This window comes from Melozone crissalis, unplaced genomic scaffold (assembly GCF_028551555.1).
Source record: "Melozone crissalis strain CALT ecotype California unplaced genomic scaffold, PUWL_Pcris_2 ptg000082l_1, whole genome shotgun sequence".
NCBI lineage: Eukaryota > Metazoa > Chordata > Aves > Passeriformes > Passerellidae > Melozone > Melozone crissalis.
Window position 1 is genome coordinate 294,175 of NW_026535859.1, and position 16,006 is coordinate 310,180.

The following is a 16,006-nucleotide window of genomic DNA, read 5'->3' on the forward strand; positions in this document are numbered from 1 at the left end:
AAACCAGGTCGCCACGCCTTGAGAAGGCAACACCCCAGTCTGTATGGTCCTGCATGGCACACACACCAAGGGTCTGGAATTCCAGTTCCCAGCCAGGAAAAGATGTTCCTGCCCTTGAATGCAAAGCTCTTAAGAAGGGGCTGAAAGCCAAGTGGAGCAAGATCCTACAGTGACATTTCACTGCCAGCCTTCAGAACTTCACCCATGGCTGTTGTAGCTCCTGCACTGGGAATTAAATCAGGGCAGGGTCTTTGGTGGCAGCTGCCCTGGCTCAAGAGAGGCACTGAGAGAGAAACAGAGCAGGCAAAGAGAGGCAGGAGAGAAAGGAGGACACAAACACAATCAGCTGAGAAGGTGGCACTCTGCAAACAGAACTGCAAGCGACTGAAAATGAATGGGACAGAAATCAGTAACCCTGGAAGTTTTATTTACTATCAAATACATCCCACCCACCCAGCTCCACACAATTCCCATCCCACCACTCCAAATTGGGATCCCACTTCTCCCAGTCTCCTCCCAACCCCATCTCACCCTGGCGGCTGTGGAATGGAGTGAGTTTGGCATGGGGTTGAGTGTTTTAGTGTGGGAACAAGGCATTTTGAAGTGGGATTGAGCCTGTATGAATTAAAATTCAGTTGTTTGGCATGGGATTCAATTTTTTTGAGATGAGTCTCTTGACTTTTGGAGTGCAAAAAGATGGAGAACACTGTGCAAAATCTCCCCTCACAGACTGCACAAATCCTCCAGAATATTGTCCCCAAATCATCAATTCCCCCTAAAAACCTCTGAAATTTCGGGAATTTAGCTATCTTTGATCAATTTATTTCATTTAACCCTGTTTTGGCTGATTTTAAGGGATGAAGATGAAGCAGAAGAAAATTAAGGTCAAACCAAAACGAGAAGCAGTCAGGTGTGTTGCCAACATGGATCACAGGGAATGTGAGTGACCACGGATGTGCCCAAAGTGCCTCCTCCAGTGGGGGATGGAGCTGGAGCAGCACACGAAGCTCTTCCTGCACTTGGGGCACTCGCAGGGCTTCCCTTACTGGTGCCTCTGTTGGTGTTTGCTCAAGTGAGAGCGCTGTGAGAAGCTCTTCCCACACTGGGGACACTCGTAGGGCCTCTCCCCAGTATGGATGCGCCGGTGTCTGATGAGGGTGCAGTTGTCCCTGAATCCCTTCCCACAGTCAGGACATTGGAAGGGCCTCTCCTCTCTGTGAATCCAATAGTGCTGGAGGAGATGGGAGCTGGTATGAAACCTCTTTCTGCATTTATCACACTCGTAGGGCCTCTCCCCAGTGTGGATGCGCCGGTGCTTCATGAGGGTGGAGTTGTCCCTGAACCCCTTCCTGCAGTCAGGGCACTGGAAGGGCCTCTCCTCTGTGTGACTCTGATAGTGGCGGAGGAGATTGGAGCTGGTCAGAAACCTCTTCCCACACTTCCCACAGTCGTACAGCCTCTCCCCAGTGTGGGTCCTCTGGTGCTTGGTCAGGTCAGACCTGCAGCTGAAGCTCTTTCCACACTCCCCACACTCATAGGGTCTCTCCCCTGTGTGGATCCTCTGATGCAGGATAAGGTGGGAGTTCTGGTTGAACCTCTTTCCACAGTCCCCACACTCATAGGGCTTCTCCCCAGTGTGGATCCTCTGATGAGTGATCAGTTGGGAGCTCCAGCTGAAGCTCTTCCCACACTCTGAACACTCATAGGGCCGTTCCCCATTGTGGAACCTCGGATGGACGATAGGGTTGGAGCTCCTCCTGAAGCTCTTCCCACACTCCCCACACTCATACGGCCGTTCCCCAGTTTGGGTCCTCTGGTGCAGGATCAGCCTGCAGTTCCACCTGAAGCTCTTCCCACACTCCACGCACGTGTGGGGCTTCTCCCCATCATGGAGCTGCTCATGAAGCACCAGCTCCGAACTCTGGCTCCATCCCTGGCCACCTTCCCGGCCCAGGCTGGCTCTTTCCCCCTCAGATCCCCGCCAGCTGCGTTTGCAGCCCCTCCTCGTGCGGCATCTCCAGGGCTTTTCCTCCCCATTGGCTTCCTGCGCCGTGGAGCCGCTCAAAACGGCCTCTGCCACCAGGTTCTGCCGCGGGCATTTGTCCTCCCTGCTCTCCATGCTCAGCTCCTGCTCTGGGGGAGGAAGGACAAGGACAGGATGGGATTTGCCCCCGTGCCACAGGCAAGGGCAGGGAGATCCCCCCAGTGTTGTGCTGCAGCCGGGGCCGTGCTGGGCTGGGAGATGGAGCGGCACAGAGGGGCAAAGGGGCACTGACTTCCTCCTCACCTGCCTCAGTGTCCTGGAGCATCTTCCTCTTCCTTGCAGCCTCCCAGGGGTTGGCAATGGGAAATCCTGGGTTGGGGAAAACAAGCCATGAGTGCGTTTGTAGGAGTGTCGGGGGGTAGCAAGGTTGGGATGGACAGAGACGAGAGATCTCTGAAGCCAGGTCATGGAACTTGCAGTTTATTGCAAAGGGCCTGGGTGCAGGGCCCTGCTTGGAGCTGCCAGCCACAGCTTGGAGCAGGCCCGAGAGAAAAGAGGGGTAGAGAGCATGAGAGGGTGAGATAGGAAGAGGGTAAGAGCGTAAGAGAGTAAGGTTCCCGTTACAATACAATAAATCTTTTTCTCTGTTGAATATTCTATTTCTCACTAACCAATCTAGTACAAGATACAAATCCTATAGCATTTACAGACAGCCTTTAAGAAGCATTACATCACCACACTGTGTTACATTTTAAGCCCTAAAAATTACACTTTGGACCCCTTGTGCTAAGCTAGTAGGGTGTGCTCTGACCCTTGGATCAGGCTGCAAGCAGAAGGAATTGCTTCATCAAAAGTGGATTACCTTCAGTCGGGCCACACCATTGGTTTCCAGTTGTTCACTAACTAATGTTTCCCAAAGCTTGCTTTCATCTCAATCTTGCTTATAGTTTCTATATTCCCAAATTCTTTTGCCAGACAATCATATTTATAAGGCTTCCCTCTTTTATCTTCCCCCAACACACGAGGAGTTTCAAGGTCCTTCTGCCCATGTCCATCTGTACAAGTCACCGGACACCTAGGCTCCAGAAAGCCCTCCCAAACACCAAGATTCAGCCCTGAAAAAGCCTCACAGGAGTTGCCTGTCCCTGGTCCCTCCCCTTTGGTGTTCGGGGGTTCCCCCCTGTCCCAGCTGCTGGGGTCACGCTTGGATTTGGGGTACCCTTCTCCTCGGTGCCCGCCCTGCCCAGGCTGCTGGCAGTCCCAGCAATACCAAAAGCTCTCCCCTCTTCGCTCTCCCCATTTCGGGATGCCGGGGCTCTTTGGGCTCCCGGGCTCCCTTCTCCCCTCATTCTCTGCTCTGGGCTGCAGCGGCTCCAAGGATTCCCCCCTGCCCCTCTCCAGGCTCTTGAGGCTCCCGCCAATGGCGGCGCTCCCCCCTCTCTGGGCTCCCCACTTTGGGCTCCTGGGAGACACAGGGCTCTGCTCCTCCAGGCTGCCTCTGCCGGCAGCCACCACTGGCACTCCCGATGTCCCCCCGAGGGGCCTTTTCCGCTCAGCCTTGGACTGTTTCATTCTCCAAACATCTCCCCAAAAACCCAACCCAGGGTCCCCCCGGGATATCTGGGCCGGGATCCCCCTCCCCGCTTACCTGCGCCATGTGGGGGAGGGGCGATGATCCCACTGACGGGGGCTGCGAATTCAGGCAAGGCTCGAGCGCGGCTCCGTCTACTCAGCCTTGATCCGCCTATGTGCCTCCTCTTCCTCTTCCTCCCGCTCCTCCTCTGTCCGATCTCCCCCTCCTTCTCCTCTTCCATCCCGCTCCTTCCATTCCCCCTCCTCCTCCTCTTCCCCCTTACCCCGCCTCCTCCTCCCCCTTCATCCCTGCCCGTCCCTCCCTCCTCCTCCTCCCCCAGCAGCAGCCACACCCTCGGTGCCCCGTTCCCGCAGCCCTCGCAGCCCGTGGCAGGAGCGGGGATGGAGCCGGGACAGGTCGGGATGGGCAGCGCGGGGCTCTCGGCTGCTCCCAGCCGCTGCGGGCGGGGGGATCCCGGCCCGGGCCAAAGGAGAGGCAAACTGGGCAAACTGGGAGCTGCACATCCAAACTGGGCCTTGCTGGGGACCCTGCCTGGCCGCTGCCAGCCCTTGGGGCTCCTCTCGGCACATCCGCCAGGGGGGGATGCACACAGGGCTGGGGGATCCGAGCAGTGACAGCACTGCCAGGGACGGGGCTGCACTGGGATCCTACTGGGAGTGACTGGGACTGCACTGGCTTTGTACTGACATCACACTGGTATCATGCTGGGACTGTACTGGGTTTGTGTTGATATTATACTGGGATCATACTGGGAGGGAGCAGGAGCCTGGGGCGAGCAATTCAGACCATGTTAGGAGCAAATGAGATAAACTGGGAGTGACTGGGATTATACTGAGGGTGACTGGGAGCAGCTGTGAGCAACTGTGGACATGCTAGGAGCAACAGGCAGGAACTGGGCGTGTCTGGGTGCACGCTGGAGGTGATTGGAAACAACTGGACTTATACTGGGATGAACTGGGATCATGCTGGAGGTGACAGGGATCATACTGGCAGTGAATGCCACTACACTGAGGCTGACTGGGAGTGCTTGTGAGCAAATGGGATCATACTGGAAGGAACTGGAAAGATGCTGGAGGGAACTGGGCTACACTGGGACATACTGGGAGTGACTGGAAGGAAAGTGAGGGTGAAAGAGAGCAACTGAAACCATGTGAAGCACAACAGGTTTATTCTGGTAGAGACTGGGAGCACACTGGGCTCATCTTTGGATCATACTGGGAGGGACTGGACTAATACTGGGAGTATCTGAGAGTGACTGGGAACACACCCTGCACATCATCCCCCATACTGAGCCCTATTGGGAGCAACTGGGAGCGCACTGGGAGCAAGTGGCATCATACTGGGACTGACTGGGCTGATCTAGGAAGCAACTGGAACCATGCTGGAGGCAGCTGGGACCATACTGGGAGAAATTGGAAGCAATTGGGATTATACTGGGACCTCGCTGAGAGGACTGGCATGTGACTGGGATCAAACTGGAGCTTACTGGGATCACATTTGGGTTTAAAGGGAGCGACTGGGATCACACTTTTGGTTACTGGCAGCAACTGAGCCAAACTGGGATGATGCTGCAAGCAAACTGGAGGAACTGGGAAGGACTGGATGCCTGCTGCAGGCAACTGGGATATACTGGGCATGACTGGGGGATCATACTGGGAGAACTAACACCTTACTGGGGCCACTGGCAGTGTCTGGAAATGACTACAGACATGCTGGGGACAACTGGGATATACTGGTATTGTCGGACGCCATACTGGGGTAACAGTAATCACATTGGGAACAACTGGGGCCATGCTGGGGAGAACTGGGACTATGCTGGGAGAAACTGGGAGTGAGTGGGACCATGCTGAGAGGAACTGAGATCATATGGGGAGTGACTGGGACTAGAGCAGGGGCAACTGTGTTCAATTGGGACCATACTGGGAGTGTCTGTAACCATAATGGAGTGATGGAAGCACACTAGGAACAGCTGGGCCCATGCTGGGAGCCACTGGGATCACTCTCACGGTGACTGGAATCATGCTGGCATTGACAGGGAGCAACTGGGATCACACTGGAGGGACTGGAATTGTACCAGGAGTGTCTGGTAGCAACTGGGATTAGACTGCAAGTGACTGGGATCATACCAGGAGTGGTTACAATCATACTGGGATTAGAGTGAGTGTGATTGGACCCTGACTGGGGGTTACTGGGAGCTACCAGGCCCTGCTGGGAGTCAACTGGGGACATAATTAGAGCAACTGGGAGCACCTGGGAGATAACTGGGGGCAAGTGAACCACACTGAGGTGACTGGGAGTGCCTGGCAATGACTGCCAGAATGTTCAGGGCAACTGGGATATAGTGTGAGGGTCTCAGACCATTTGGGTGTGGGACTGGGACCAGACTGGGAATGTGCTGGGGGAACTGGGAACACACTGGGGGCAAGTGGGAGTGACTGGGAACCTGCTGGGAGAGACTGGGATCATACTGGGAGTGCCTGGGACTATGCTAGGGCCAACTGGGAGAACTGGGAATACACTGGATGAAAGTGGGAGGAACTAGGACCATGCTGTGAGAAATTTGCATCATCATAGGGAAGGACTGGGAGGGACTGACCTCGTCTGGTAGTCACTGGGATCCTGCAGGGAGGCAGGGGAAGTGACCAGGATTATACTGGGAGTGCACAGGCCCATATTGGGAATGACCAGGCTCACACTGGGAGTGCCGAGGAAACTGGAAGCACATGGAGGGACCAACTGGGCTCATACTGGGAGCAGCCACTGCTGGCGCTGGGACCCTCCGACCGATGTCTCCCCGAGAGGCATCTGCGGCTTGGCTTTGGAGCCCTGCCAGCTGCAAACCTCCCCCCCAAAAAACCCCAAACCCAGGAACCCCCCTTGGGATATTTGCGCCGCGCTCCCCCTGCCCGGGCACCTGCAAAATTGGGGGCGATGCTTCCGGGGCTGTGGCACTTTCAGGGAGCACCCGGGCCACGAGATTCTCCCTCTCCTCTTGTGCTGCCGCCGCTCGGCCTCTTCCTCCCTCCCTCCTCCTCCGCCCCATTCCGGAAGGCCAAGCCGTGAGGGGAAAGGGGGCGAGGAAGGGGCGGAACCCTGAGGGGAAACGGGGCAGGGAAAGGCCGGAACCGTGAGGGGAAAGGGGACAGGGAAAGGGTTGGAACCGTGAGGGGAAACGGGGGCAGGGAAAGAGCGGAACCGTGAGGGGAAAGGGGCGGGCTCAGGCCAAGGACGCCAACTGTGAGGGGACACTCTGGGAGGCGGTACTCTGCAACCAGAACTGCAACGGACTGAACATGAACGGGAGAGAAATCAGTAAGTCTAGGAGTTTTATTTGCTGCAAATGCATCCTGTACAGCCAGCCCCACACAATCACTACCCGTGAGGTGCAGCAGCGCACGAAGCTCTTCCTGCACTCGGGGCACTCGCAGGGCTTCCCTTACCGGTGCCTTCGTTGGTGTTGGGTCAAGTGAGAGCTGCTGGAGAAGCTCTTCCCACACTGGGGACACTCACAGGGCCTCTGCCCAGTGTGGATGCGCCGGTGCTTGACGAGGTTGCAGTTGCGCTGGAATCCCTTTCCACAGTCAGGGCAGCGGAAGGGCCTCTCCTCTGTGTGAATCCGAGAGTGCAGGACGAGACTGGAGCTGGTCAGAAACCTCTTCCTGCATTTATCACACTCGTAGAGCCTCTCCCCAGTGTGGATGCGCTGGTGAGTGATGAGGGTGGAGTTGCGCTTGAATCCCTTCCCACACTCAGGGCATTGGAAGGGCCTCTCCTCTGTGTGAATCTGATAGTGGCGGAGGAGGTGGGAGCTGGACTGAAACCCCTTCCCACACTTGGAACACTTGTAGGGCCTCTCCCCAGTGTGGGTCATCTGGTGTGTGATCAGGTGGGAGCTCTGGCTGAAGCTCTTCCCGCACATGGAACACTTGAAAGGCCTTTCCCCAGTGTGGATCCTCTGGTGCTTGATCAGGCTGGAGCTCAAGTTGAAGCTCTTCCCACACTCCCCACATTCATGGGGCCTCTCCCCAGTGTGGATCCTCTGATGCTTGGTCAGGCTGGACCTCTCTCTGAAGCTCTTTCCACAGTCCCCACACTCGTAGGGCCTCTCCCCAGTATGAATCCTCTGGTGGCTGATCAGGTCAGACCTCCACCTGAAGCTCTGTCCGCACTCCCCACAGTTGTAGGGCCGTTTCCCAGTGTGGATCCTCTGGTGCTTGGTCAGGTCAGACCTGCAGCTGAAGCTCTTCCTACACTCCCCACACTCGTAGGGCCGTTCCCCAGTGTGGATCCTCTGGTGGCTGATCAGGTGGGAGCTCTGAATAAAACCCTTCCCACACTCCCCACATTTGTAGGGCCATTCCCTAGTGTGGATTATCTGGTGCCTGATCAGGTAAGAGCTGCAGCTGAAGCTCTTCCCACACTCCCCACACTCGTAGGGCCGTTCCCCAGTGTGGATCCTCTGGTGCTTCAAAAGGCTGGAGCTCTCGCTGAAGCTCTTCCCACATTCCCCACACTCGTAAGGCTTCTCACCCGTGTGGGTCCTCTGGTGCAGGATCAGGCTAGAGCTCCACCTGAAGCTCTTCCCACACTCCCCACACTCATAGGGCTTTTCCCCATTGTGGGTTCTCTGGTGCCTGATCAGGCTGGAGCTCTGGCTGAAGCTCTTCCCACAATCTCCACACTCATAGGGCTTCTCTCCAGTGTGGGTCCTCTGGTGCAGGATCAGGTTGGAGTTCCACCTGAAGCTCTTCCCACATTCCTCACACATGTGGGGCTTCTTCCCATCATGGAGCTGCTCATGGAGCACCAGCTCCGAGCTCTGGCTCCATCTCTGCCTGCCTTCCCGGCCCAGGCTGGCTCTTTCCCCCTCAGATCCCCGCCAGCTGCGTTTGCAGCCCCTCCTCGTGCGGCATCTCCGGGGCTTTTCCTCCCCGTTGGCTTCCTGCGCCGTGGAGCCACTCAAAACGGCCTCTGCCACCAGGTTCTGCCGCGGGCATTTGTCCTCCCTGCTCTCCATGCTCAGCTCCTGCTCTGGGGGAGGAAGGACAAGGACAGGATGGGATTTGCCTCCGTGCAACAGGCAAGGGCAAGGAGAATCCCCCCAGGGCTGTGCTGCAGCCGGGGCCATGCTGGGCTGGGAGATGGAGCAGCACAGAGGGGAAAGGGGCACTGACTTCCTCCTCACCTGCCTCAGGGTCCTGGGGCATCTTCCTCTTCCTCACAGCCTCCCAGGGGTTGGCAATGGGACATCCTGGAGTAAGAGGGTAGGAGCGTAAGAGAGTAAGGTTCCTATTACAACACAATGAATCTTCTCTGTTGAATATTCTATTTCTCACTAACCAATCTAGGGCAAGATATAAATCCTATAGCATTTACAGACAGCCTTTAAGAAGCATTACATCACCACACTGTGTTACATTTCAAACCATAAATACTTCTCTTTGGACTCCTCCTGCTGAGCTAGTAGGGTCTGCTCTGACCCCTGGGTCTGTCTGCAAGTAGAGGGAATTGTTTCATCAAAAGGGGATTACCTTCAGTTGGGCCACACCATTGTTTTCCAATTGTTCACTAACTAAGGTATCTAAAAGCTTGCTTTCATCACAATCTTGCTTAGACTTTCCATATTATCAAAATCTTTTGCCAGACAATCATATTTATAAGGCTTCCCTGTTTCATCTTCCCCAACACACGCTGAGTTTGAAGGTCCCTCTGCCCATGTCCATCTCTACAAGTCACAGGACACCTGGGCTTCAGATAAACCTCCCAAACACCAAGATTCAGCCCTGAAAAACCCTCCCAGGAGTTCCCCTCGCCTTTGGTATTTGGAGGTTCCCCCCTGTCCCAGTTGCTAGGGTCACGCTTGGATTGTGGGTCCCCCTTCTCCTCGGTGCCCACCCTGCCCAGGCTGCTGGCAGTCCCAGCAATGCCAAAAGCTCCCCCCTCTTGGCTCTCCCCATTTCGGGATGCCGGGGCTCTTTGGGCTCCCGGGCTCCCTTCTCCCCTCATTCTCTGCTCTGGGCTGCAGCGGCTCCAAGGAGTCCCCCCTGCCCCTCTCCAGGCTCTTGAGGCTCCCGCCAATGGCGGCGCTCCCCCCTCTCTGGGCTCCCCACTTTGGGCTCCTGGGAGACACAGGGCTCTGCTCCTCCAGGCTGCCTCTGCCGGCAGCCGCCACTGGCACTCCTGATGTCCCCCTGAGGGGCCTTTTCCGCTCAGCCTTGGACTGCTTCATTCTCCAAACATCCCCTCAAAAACCCAACTGGGAGCAACTGGGAGTGACTGGGAACATGCTGGGGGGAACTGGGCTACCCTGGGACATGCTGGGAGTGACTGTAACAAAAGTGAGGGTGAAAGAGAGCAACTGAAACCATGTGAAGCACAACAGGTTCATACTGGCAGGGACTGGGAGCACACTGGCCTCAGCTTTGGATCATACTGGGAGGGCCTGGACTAATACTGGGAGGATCTGAGAGCGACTGAAAATACACCCTGCCCATCCTCCCCCATACTGGGCCTGAATGGGAGCAACTGGGAGCATGCTGGGAGCAAATGGCATCATACTGGGACTGACTGGGTTGATCTAGAAAGCAAGTGGAACCATGCTGGAAGCAGCTGGGACCATACTGGGAGAAATTGGAAGCAACTGGGACCACACTGGGAGGGCTGGCATGTGACTGGGATCCAACTGGAGCCTACTGGGATCATACTGGGGTCAAAGTCAATGACTGAGATCACATTTTGGGCTACTGGGAGCAACTGAGAGAAACTGGGATGATGCTGCAAGCAAACTGGAGGAACTGGGAAGGACTGGATGCATGCTGGAAGCAACTGGGATATACTGGGCATGACTGGAGGATCATACTGGGAGAACTGACACCTTACTGGGGCCACTGGCACTGTCTGGAAATGACTACAGACATGCTGGGGGCAACTAGGATATACTGGGAGTGTCTGTAACGATACTGGGGGGACTGGAATTACACTGGGAACAGCTGGGAGCACGCTGGGCAGAGCTGGGACCACATTGGGGGCGACTGGGAGTGAGTGGGACCATGCTGGGAGGGACTGGGATCATCTGGGAAGTGACTGGGATTTAAGCAGAGGCAACTGGTTTCAACTGGGACCATACTGGGAGTGTCTGTAACCACAGGGGAGTGATGGAAGCACACTGGGAACAGCTGTGCCCATGCTGGGAGCCACTGGGATCACACTGGGTGCACTGGCATCAGACTGGGAGTGACTAGGAGTGACTGGGAGCAACTGGGATTAGACTGCAGGTGACTGGAATCATACTGGAGTGGCTACACTCATACTGGGATTATACTGGGCATAAATGGAACCTGACTGGGGGTTACTGGGAGCTACTGGGCCCATGTTGGGAGGAAAATGGGCATATATTGGGAGAAACTGGGATCGGCTGGAAGGTTCTGGAACCATGCTGAGAAGACTGAGACTATAACTGTGGCAACTGGGAGTTAGTGGGAAAGACTGGGATCATTCTGAGGTAAATAGAACCTTACTGGGGTAACTGGGATATACTGGGAATGCCTGTAACCATACTGGGGGCGGCTGGAACCACACTGGGAACGGCTGGGATCTTGCTGGGGGCAACTGGGACAATGCTTGGGGCAAGTGGGCATGACTGAGACCCTGTTGGGAGGGACTGGGACTAATCTCAGGTTAACTGGGATCATAATGGGAGGAACTGGGAACAATTGGAACTCTGTTGGGGGCAAATGGGATCAAACTTGAATCACAGTGAGAACAGCAGGGTCCATGCTGGGTTAGACTGGGATCACACTGACAGAGACTGGAATCATGCTGGGATTGACTTGGAGTGGCTGTGAGCAACTGGAATTGTGCTGAAAGCAACTGGTAGAAAGCGGGAGTGACTGGGAGCATGCGGGGGGTGACTGGGATATACTGGGAGAGACAGAGAGTCACTGGGATCACACTGGAGGCTCCTGGGGTCATGCTGGCATTGACAGGGGGCAACTGGGATCACACTGGTATCAGACTGGCAGTGACTGGGATCATACTGGGAGTGGCTACAATCATACTGGGGTTAGAGTGGGTGTGATTGGACCCTGACTGGGGGTTACTGGGAGCTACCAGGCCCATGCTGGGAGCCAACTGGGTCTCCCAGCAGCCTGCGGAGGGCGGGGACCGAGTGGACAGGGCACCCGCAGTCCAAGTGGGACCCCCAGCAGCTGGGACAGGGGGGAACCTCCCCGGGCACCTGCGGGATGGGGGGCGATGCTCCCGGGGCCCGGAGTTCAGGCAGCGCCGGAGCCGCCCGATTCCGGCCGCGCTTTGCTCCCGCCGCTTCCTGCTGCCGCTCCGCCTCTTCCTCCCTGCCTCCTCCTCCTGCCCCGGTCCCGGAGCCGTCGCAGCCGGCGGGAGGAGCGGGGATGGAGCCGGGCCAGGTCGGAACGGAGCGAGGGGTGGGAGGGATGGCAGCAGTGGGAGTGACTGGGCTGTACTGGGATCATCCTGGGAGCAGCTCCCGGGTGACTGAGTTCTACTGGGACCGTACTGGGATCACACTGGGAGTGAGGAGGAGCAGCGCGATGGCTCCAGCGCTGGGGCTGGGGGCGCTTCTGGGGCCCGGGGGGCGGCGAGAGCTGAGGGGCACCCCCGGTACCGGGACTGTCTGATCGCCCATCCCGGAGCACCGGGGGGGCCCTGAACCCCCATTCCTGGGCACCGGGATCCCCCCGCGCTCCCATTCCCGGGCATGGGATCCACCCTGCACCCCCTTATCCGGCACCAACAACCCCCACACCCCCATTCCCGTTCAGAGGATCAACCCCTCACCCCCTTCCCGGCCATCCCGCCTCTCCCAGCCCCCAGAGCCCTCTTTTCCTTCCCCCAGAGACCCCCTTGGCCCCTATTCCTGCCTTTCCTATTCCCCAGCCCCCTCCTCCACACCGAGGACACCCGAGACCCCTATTCCCAGCCATCCTGGCTTTTCCCACCTTTTGCATGGAATGGGGACACTGGGGACCCTTGGAGCTCCCTTTCCTGCATGCAGGAACCCCCTTAGCCCAGCCCGTCCCCCCTCTGCCCACCGCAGCCTCCCCTTTTCTCAGTCCTGGAACCCCCAAACCCCGTTCCCTGCTCTCCCAGCTCTCCCTTTGGTTCCCCCTTTGGTTCCCCCTGTGTCCCCCAGCCCCCAAATCTCGGTGTCCCCCCCGTTCTCCTGTCCCTGCGTTCCCTGCCCGTGGCACTGTCGGAGCCCGGCCCGGGGTTCCCCCAGTTGGTGTCCATGGGGTCCCTGGCTGGGATCCCCTTCCAGCGGGATCTCGGCACAGCCAGAGCCGGCACCACGAGCGGCACCGGCACGGGGCCACCGGGGAGCTGCCGCTGCTGCAGCTGCATCCTGCCATTCCCAGTTGCTCCCAGTTCCTCCCAGTGGCTGCGCAGTCGGCTCCCAGCATGCGCCTGGCAGGTCCCAGCACCCCCCAGACAGGGACCAATCACACCCCCTGCAATCCCAGTCCAATTGTAGCTACTCCCAGTATGATCCTGGTCACTCCCAGTATGATCCCAGTCAGTCCCAGTATGATGCCAGTCACCCCCAGTATGACCCCAGTCAGTCCCAGATACTCCCAGTATTATTGCAGTCATGCTCAGAGTGACTCCCTGGCACTCCCAGTGGGGGCCCAGTTGCTCCCAGTCGCTTCCAGGGTTGTTCTAGTCCGAGCCAGCACCTTCCCAGTCACTCCCAGTATGATCCCAGCCATTTCCCATAGGATCCCAGTGTGACCCCAGCATGGGCACAGCTGCTCCCATGACCATCCAGTAGGGTTCCAGTTGCTCCCATTTACCCCCAGGGTGGTTTCAGTCCCTCCCAGTGTATCCCAGTTACTCCGAGCATGTTCCCAGTCATTCCCAGCTGCCCTGAGTTGCTTGCAGCCTGATGCCAATTGCTCACAGCCACTCCCAGTCACCCTCAGTGCAGTCCCAGTGGCTGCCAGAATGACCCAGTATGATGCCAGTGACTCCCAGCATTGGCCAGCTTCTCCTACGGAGGTCCCAGTAGGATCCCAGTAGCCCCCAGCACAGTTCCAGACAATCTTTGTTCCTCTCAGTGTGATCTCAGTTGTCCCTAGTATAGTGCCAGCCAATCCATAGATGATCCCAGTCCCTGCCAGCGTGGTCCCAGTCATGCCCAGTTGTCCCCAGTGTACACCCAGTCATTCCCACTCGCTCCCAGGTACCCCCAGCATGGGGTTCCAGTTCTCCCCAGCATGGTCCCACCTGTTCCCAGTGTGGTTCCAGTCACCTGAGTATGGTTAACAGAGACTCCCAGTATATCCCAGTGTCCCTCAGCATGCTCAGAGTCACTCCCAGTCACTCCCAGTAGAATCCAGTCCCAGTGCAGCCACTGCTGGGATCCCCCAGCCCTGTGTGCGTTCCCCCCTGGCGGATGTGCCGAGAGGAGCCCCAAGGGCTGGCAGTGGCCAGGCAGGGTCCCCAGCAAGGCCCAGTTTGGATGTGCAGCTCCCAGTTTGCCCAGTTTGCCTCTCCTTTGGCCCGGTCCGGGTTCCCCCCGCCCGCAGCGGCTGGGAGCAGCCGAGAGCCCCGCACTGCCCATCCCGACCTGTCCCGGCTCCATCCCCGCTCGTGGCACAGGCTGCGAGGGCTGCGGGAACGGGACACCGAGGGTGTGGCTGCTGCTGGGGGAGGAGGAGGAGGGAGGGAAGGGCAGGGATGAAGAGAGAGGGGGAGCAGGGGTTAGGGGGGAGGAGGAGGGAGGGAAGGGGAAGGATGAAGGGGGAGAGCCAGAAGGGATAGAAGAGGAGAAGGAGGTGGGCTGAGGGAGAAGGAGGAGAAGGCGGGATGGAAGAGGAGGAGTGGGAGGAAGAGGAAGAGAAGGGACAAAGGCAGATCCAGGAAAGCAGAGGGAAGCCCTTGTCCTTAAACCCCCCCCGAGCGTGGACTGCGCCCCAGTGTGGGCAGCAGAGAAGGGTGGGATTCTGCTCCTCTGCCCCTCTCAGGTGAGTCCCCACCTGCAGAGCTGCCCCAGCCCTGGGGGCCAGCACAGGAACGACCTGGAGCTGGTGGAACCAGTCCAGAGGAGGCACCAGAGATGCTCCAAGAGCTGGAGCCCCTCTGATCTGGAGCTAGGCTGGGAGAGCTGGGGGTGCTCACCTGGAGAAGAGAAGGATCCAGGGAGAGCTGAGATGTCCTGCAGCTCCCTCTGTGCTCTCAGGCAGGCAGAAGCAGGCTCTGGATTCAGCCCTGGAGCAGGGCAGGTGTTGGGGGTGTGACATGGAGCTGCTCTCCTGTGGGATATCCCCTCCAGGTTGCAAGCTCCTTGGTGGAGGAGTGAATCCAGGAATGTGGCTGTGGTAGTCCTTCCTTGTGGCTTGCCCCCAGCCCTGCTGTTCCCTTGGCCACTCCTGTGGGAAACAGTGCAGGTTTAGGTGCCTCAGCACCACCAAACCCTCCCTGAATTCACAGCCCCCACCCATGAGATGGTGACTGGTGAGGGGGAGCTCGGCCCAGATATAGTGGGGGAGGTCACTGCATTGGGTTTTTTTGGAGGGATGTTTGGAGAATGAAGCAGTCCAAGGCTGAGTGGAAAAGGCCCCTCGGGGGGACATCGGGGGGTGCCCGTGGCGGCTGCCGGCAGAGGCAGCCTGGAGGAGCAGAGCCCTGTGTCTCCCAGGAGCCCAAAGTGGGGAGCCCAGAGAGGGGGGAGCGCCGCCATTGGCGGGAGCCTCAAGAGCCTGGAGAGGGGCAGGGGGGACTCCTTGGAGCCGCTGCAGCCCCGAGCAGAGAATGAGGGGAGAAGGGAGCCCGGGAGCCCAAAGAGCCCGGGCATCCCGAAATGGGGAGAGCGAAGAGGGGGGAGCTTTTGGTATTGCTGGGACTGCCAGCAGCCTGGGCAGGGCGGGCACCGAGGAGAAGGGTACCCCAAATCCAAGCGTGACCCCAGCAACTGGGACAGGGGGGAACTGCTGAACACCAAAGGGTCGGGGAACTCCTGGGGGGCTTTTTCAGGGCTGAGTCTTAGTGTTTGGGAGGTTTTACTGGAGCCCAGGTGTCCGGTGGCTTGAACAGATGGACTTGGGCATAGGGATCTTCAAACTCAACATGCTCATCCCTTGTTTTCCCCAAACCAGGATTTCCCATTCCTGACCCCTGGCAGGCTGTCAGGAAGAGGAAGATGACCAGCGACACAGAGGCAGGTGAGGAGGAAGTCAGTGCCCCTTTCCCCCTGTGCTGATCCATCTCCCAGCCCAGCATGGCCCTGGCTGCAGCTCAGCCCTGGGGGCATTGCCTGTGGCACGGAGGCAAGTCCCATCCTGTCCTTGTTTTTCCTCCCCCAGAGCAGGAGCTGAGCATGGAGAGCAGGGAGGACAAATGCCCGCAGCAGAACCTGGGGGCAGAGGCCGTTTTGAGCGGCTCCACGGCGCAGG

General features: G+C 57.9%; 1 pseudogene; it reads right to left on the minus strand.

Moving 5' to 3' along the window:
- Positions 1-427: 427 nt before the first annotated feature.
- Positions 428-16,006, minus strand: part of LOC128946668 (zinc finger protein 271-like) — a 29,330-nt pseudogene continuing 13,751 nt past the window's right edge.